This window comes from Vespa mandarinia, unplaced genomic scaffold (assembly GCF_050613455.1).
Source record: "Vespa mandarinia isolate Hongniang unplaced genomic scaffold, ASM5061345v1 scaffold_51, whole genome shotgun sequence".
Taxonomy (NCBI): domain Eukaryota; kingdom Metazoa; phylum Arthropoda; class Insecta; order Hymenoptera; family Vespidae; genus Vespa; species Vespa mandarinia.
Genome location: NW_028197185.1, coordinates 1 through 6,997, shown reverse-complemented (window position 1 = coordinate 6,997; position 6,997 = coordinate 1).

Sequence of the window (6,997 nt, the reverse complement as noted above, 5' to 3'; positions counted from 1 at the left end):
TTATTAATATATTTATTATTATTATTATTATAGTTATTATTGACGGTGTACCCCCTGTGGTTAAGGGGAAGTAGAATACTCCTACAGCACTCTCTGCTTGTTATATGCGGCGACTAAATCGGTCTGCATGAATAGCGTGTGAATGTCCTTGTATTGCTATTTATTGCCTTGTTCTTCTGTCATATCTTTTTCGACTCTTTAACTCACTCTCTAGCTTCCAACAGTTCCATTCCTTTCTTTTGGGGAGCTTGTATCCCATAAATATAATATTCATGATGGGTAGAACAGCGAAAGGCAAAAGCGACCGTGGGAGGGACACCCTCGCAACAGCGGTGTCAGGTTGTGGTAAGGCTGGCCAACCGCTGTTGTCATCCAGCAATTGCCAGTAGTTTGGGTTAGGCAACCTGGCCCCAGTTCTGGATATTGCATCAGAAATGGCACCACAGTTATGCGATCTGGCCGGCAGAATGACGAAAGCGCTAGGAATGATAAGATATGAAGAAGGCCACTTCGATGAGTGAGAAAGGGCTATCAGGGCCGTTGATATCATACGGTTCTCCAGCTTGACGTCACCTATCCAGCCTGCGAAGTGGATACCACAAGATGGAGAAAGTGAGATACTTGCGCAAGCGAAAGTCCTTCCAGCCAAAATTAAGTCGGCTGTTACTAGACAGCGAAACGTAAACAATGCGGTTAAGCAAGGGCTTCCGGTACAGGAGGACATCAATGACAGTCTCGAGTTCATGTATAAATCTCGAAAAAAGGTCAATAAGGGAGCAAGGACTGTCGCCCGAGTTTCTCAGAGAAATTCTCAGGCAAATTCTGTTACTGATGCTAGCACAGTTAAGAGAGTAGCAACAAGTCCGCCTCTGTTGCCTAAAGAAAGCCTCAAAAGACCGAGGAAATAGGCGACGACGATCCGAATCCACCAAGTGGACGTAGGTAGTCAAGAAGAAAGAAAATATGGAAAAAGCGAAAAAAGCGACAAAACACCCACAGTAGGAGAAAAAGAAGCCGATCAAATCGGATGACTGGCTGAAATAGAGAACACAGCCGGTCGCGATCCGCCTGCGCATGGTAAATCTTACACAGACGTAGTCGGAGCCATCCACCATCGCATCAGGGCAAGAGCCGCAGGGGTGGTCGTTAGATCAGTCCGGCAGACCAGAAAGGATGGGGTTCTCCTCGAACTCAAGAAGACCACTGCGGAAAATAGGGCCTAATTCGCAGAAATCCAAAGGAAAGAAGGAGAAGACAGGTGCAGCATCACGGAACTGATCCCCAGAGCTACTCTGGAGAACGGTACTGCGATTGCTGTACATCATTGATCGGAGACGAAGAGGACCTAAAGCGGATCTTACCACAATACACGGGGAATTTCTAAGTTAAAATGACGAACCCCAACGCGAGACAACAACTCCTTCGTCAGAAGAGTCTGGCCGTCGTCAGAATAGAAGAGGAAGCAGATGAGAAGCTTTTGAAAGCCGGCAGAGTGCTGGTCGGCTCTTTCAGCTCCAGGGTCAGGGGAAGAAAGGAAGTGAGTCGATGCTACCGCTGCTTCCACTATGACCAGTCGATCGCCTTGTGCATGAGCTCTGATCGCAGTTACGTTTGATTGAGATATAACTCGATGACTTATGTCAGCATATGTCCCACCCCGAACGACCGAGTAGACGATTTCCAGACCAAACTGGACGATCTGGAAAACTCGCTACAGGAAATGCATGGGTATCTCGTTGTGGCTGGAGTTCTCAATACCAAAGCTTTCGATTGGGGGGCGGACAAGCCCGACTCCAGTAGATGACAAATCATGGAGATTGTGTCGAGACAGGGCTTAGCAGTACTCAACACAGGCCCGACATCAATCATCTGAAGACCTGGCTATCGAGAGACGTTCCCGGACGTCTCTACAGCTATCGAACTCCCTGTGGCAATAGTCGCAGACTGGTGGGTGATCGTGGATTATATCGGCAGCGTTCATCAGTACTTCCTTTCCAATGTACACGATAAGAGGCAAGCCGTAACAAGTGCAGAGCGACCCCCCGGTGGAACATCGCAAGAGTGGATCAAGAGAGGCTGTCTTCAATCATAGATGAAGATTGGAGATGCCATCATATTGCTTCCGCGAGTCTATTACCAACTGCACAAGCCAGGATGATTACTGCATCATCTTTGCAGCTCTTCCAAATTGCTTGCGCGATAGCTGTGCCAAAGGAGAGCACGAAACGGCAGAGGCGTCCTGCATACTGGTGGACGAACAAGATCGCAGAACTTCGCAGGAAGTGCTTAAGGCTTCGCCGGTTAGCACAACGAGCGAAGAGACGCGACCTCGACGCTGCTCTCTTGGCCGCAGAATATCAAGCGGCCAGAAAAGCTTTGAGGAGGACCATCATGGCCAGTTAACGACGGTGCTGAAAGGAGCTGTTCCAAGAGGTCGAACAGAATCCGTGGGGATTACGGTAACAGATCCTCACTCGCAAGAAGGGGACTCACACGCGAGGAATCCTTCAGGATGCGAGGACTTTGGAAAACATAATTCATACCCTATTACCCTCGCAGCCGAAGAGGGAGATTAGCACGGTTGCGACTTGCTGCCCCGTAGCGTCACAATTGACGTGGGAGTAGCTACTCAGGGCCGCACTTTCCGTATAGAACAAGAAACCTCCAGGACCAGGCGGCCTTCTAGCGAAAGTAATGAATGCCGTCGCACAGTCACCCCAAGCTTTCCTAAATATGTACAACATGAGCCTCAGGGAGGGTATCTTCCCTGCCCCGTGAAATAAAGCCGGACATTTGCATATAAGCAAGGGCAAGGTTCCAGCAGATGTCACTTTGTCATAAAGGACTATTTGCTTGCTCGATACGGATGGTAAGATCGTGGAGAAGCTGCTTAGGCCACGCCTGCACGCTGCCATGAGGGCAGCGAGGGATCTTGCCGCCCGCCCGTACGGATTTCGATCCGGCCTCTCAATAATCCACGCAGTCCAGGAGGTTATCACGGCCCCTAAAATAACGAAGCGGAATCATCTATCTCGCCCTCAGTGTCTGCTGGCCACCTTAGATATGAGAAATGCCTTCTATTCTGTCAGGTGGGACTTGGCAATGGAAGAGCACTAATGTACTTTCAGCCTTCCGGGGTGCATACTCCGAATTCTCGGAGATTATCTGAACGAGCGCTTCCTAGAATACAATATTAGCGATGGTCCATGAATCTTGGAGTTGACATCGGGGGCAGCCCAGGGCTCTATACTGGAACCGGATATCTGGAATTTTTTCTACGATGGTATCATACGTATGGCAGTCCCTGATAGTGCTTTCTTAGTTGGGTACACTGATGACATTGCAGTTATCAACACTACAAGACATACGGAGGAGGCACAGCTGCTGCTCAACCGGGTCATGCGCAGGGTCATCTCCTGGATGGAAGTCCACGGGCTATCTCTGGCAGCCCAGAAAACAGAGATCGTACTACTTACGAAGAAGCGCATCAACAACTTGCGCAGCTTCATTGTAGGAGACAAGGCGGTCCATGCTAAGTAGGCTGTCAAATATCTGGGTATAATGCTCGACAATAACCTTAATTATGGAGAGCATATACTCAGGGCAGCAGACAAGGCGGCAAAAGAAGTAGCCTCGCTTGGCACACTCAAACGTCAACGGGCTCCTACCGTGCATAGGACGACTACTGATACGCGCAGCCGAAGCAGTGATGCTGTACGGTGCGGAAGTTTGGGCCGTGGCGCTGCGACACCAGAAATACCGCAAGCGCATAGCAGCGGTACTGAGGAGGAGCGCTCTCCGAATCGTTGCTCCTGCCACACGGTATCTGAGCCCGCGTTGCAAGTGGTCGCGAGTGTAATCCCGATCGACCTACTAACCCAGGAGGGACAATTCGTTCACCAGCAAAGGCCCGTTCTGGGAAAGGAGGAGTCCTCAAGGCTCACCAGGTCTACTATCATCGAGACCTGGCAAATCAAATGGGAACAGAAGCCTCGGGGAAGATGGACGGTCCGACTCATCAGTCGGCTAGACATTTGGCTAAACCGGTATGCAGGAGAAGTCGACTTCTAACTCCCCAATTTTTGACAGGGCATGGTATGTTCCGCTCATTCCTCGCAAAAATGAGGAAAGTTGCAGACTGCAATAGCGACTCGACCGTCGACGACGTCCACGACACAATTTTTCTAATGATCCCGGTGGAGCGTCGAACGATTCGCCTTAGAGCAAGCCCTCGGGAAAATTTCGCCAGACAACGTTGTCGAGAAAATGTTCCTAGGTCAGGAGGAGTGAAGCAAGATGTCCTGGTACGTCAGGGCTATCTTGTGCAGGAAAAAGAAGGAGATGGGCGGCCCATAGACCTGCCCCCAAAGTTGCTCCAGGCTCTTGCCCCGTAAAGCCCAAAGGAGAGTCCCGTAAAGTGACCTGTTGCGTGGCGCAATCCCGAAGTAATGCCACATGGCGGTGCCTGGATGATTTCACTATCCCTCTAGGATGGATACAAGTTTAGTCCGTGGTGCTTATTCCAACGGTGATCGTGACACTCCAGGTACATTAATGGGGAAAACAAATAGAGAAGCGTTCCTATGGCGGGCGGAGCCCCTGGGTTAATGCGTAAAGATTGGCAGACTCAGACCATCAAAAAAAATTACTTACTGTGTTATCGCTACTTTCCTGTTATCGTTGTTATTATCGTTATTAAAGTTATTACAGTTATTATCGTTATTATCTTTATTATCGTTATTACTATTATTATTATTATTATTATTATTATTATTATTATTATTATTATTATTATTATTATTATTACTATTATTAATATTATTATCGTCATTATAATCGTTATTAACGTTAATATCGTTATTATTGTTATTAACTTTATTATTATTATTTTTATCGTCATTATAATTTTTATTAACGTTATTATTGTTATTGTCGGTATTATTATTATAATCGTTATTATTATCGTTATTATCGTTATAATCGTGATATTATTATTATTCTTCTTATTATCTTATTAACCTCATTATCGGTATTATCGCAATTATTGATATTATCCTTATTTTTATAGTTATAATAGGTATTATCGTTATTATTATCGTTATTATATTTATTATTATCCTTATTAACTTTATTACCGTTATTATCTTTATTTTCGTTATTATTTTTATTATCGTTACTATTATTATTATCGTTATTATCGATATTTTTATTGTTATACCGTCATATTCATTATATTCGTAATTACTATTATCTTTATTATTTTTTAGTTATTATAGTCATTATTAACGTTATCACCCTTGTTGGCGTTATTGTCGTTATTATTGTTATTATCGTTATAATCTTTATTATCGTAATTTTTATCATTTCTATTTATATTCTTATTCTTCTTCTTATTACCATTATCGTCGTTATTTTTGCTCTGATCCTTACTTTTATTATTATCGTCATAATTATGATTAATTTCGTTATTAATGTCATTATCGTTATTAATGCTATGATCGTTATTATCGTTATGATTACTATTATCGATATTATAATTGTTATTATCGTTATTAATATTATTATTATTATTATTACTATTATTATCGTTAAGTCCTTTATAATTATTATTATAGTTATTATAATTATTGTTATAATTGTAACTACCATTATAATTCTTAATACCGTTATTATAGACATTATCTTCATTATCAATATAATTGTTATTATTATTGTTATCGTTATTACCGTCGTTATTAACGTTATTACCTTTATTATCATTATTATTGTTATCATCGTTATTAGCGTTATTACCGTACTTATCTTTATTATTATTATTATCGTTATTATTATCGTTATAAATTTATTAACGTAATTACCGTTATAATCATTATTATCGTTATTATCTTTATCATCATTATTTTTATTATGGTCCTTATAGTTATTATTATTTATTTTATCGATAATATCATTGTTATCGTAATAATTATCATAATCGTTATTACTATTTTATATCTTTCTTGTTTTTTATATTATTATTGTTAATATTATTATTGTCATTATTATAGTTATTACCATTATAATCGTATTTTTCGTTATTACTGTTAGTATTATGGATATCGTTATTATTATCATTATTATTTTTGTTGTTATCGTTATTAATGTTATTAACGTTATTATCGTTATTATCGTTCCTTTTATCGCTTTACCGTAGTTATCGTTTTTATCGTTATTATTAATTTTATTATAATTATTATCGTCTTTTTTATTATTAATAATATTATTATTATTATCATTATTATTATTATTATTATTATTATTATCGTTTAATTATTATTATTATTACTATAATTAATGTTATTTTTATTATTATTATTATTATTGGCATTATGTCTTTTATATTATTATCTTGATTAATAAAACATTTATTATTGTTAATAGTACCTTTATTTTTTTCGCTGTCTTCTTTTCCACTATTATTTTCGGTATGATTGTCGTTATTAACGATTTAATCGTTAATATCGTTATCATCGTCATTATCGTTATATTTATCATCATCGTTATTATCGTTTTTGGGGTTATTTTTATTATTATGGTTATAATTATTATATTTATTTTTTTTATCATGATTACATTTATTATTATTATTGTCGATGTTATAGTTACTATTATTAGTATCATTATTATTAACGTTGTTAACGTTATTATCGGTATTAGCCTTAGTATCGTTATTTTTAATATTATCGTCAATATTTTTGTTATTATTAGTATTATCGTTAGTATTATTGTTATTAGCGCTATTATATTTATTATCGTAATTTTTATTGTCATCGTAATGATTATTATTATTTATATTATCGTTATTTTATTTATTATAGTTATTATCTCTCATATCTTTATTATTATGCATATAGATATTATTTTTACTATTTACGTTATTATCCTTATTATGATTAGTGTAGACATTATTTTCGTTATTAACGTTATAGTCATTATTGTCCTTATAAATTGTTTTTAT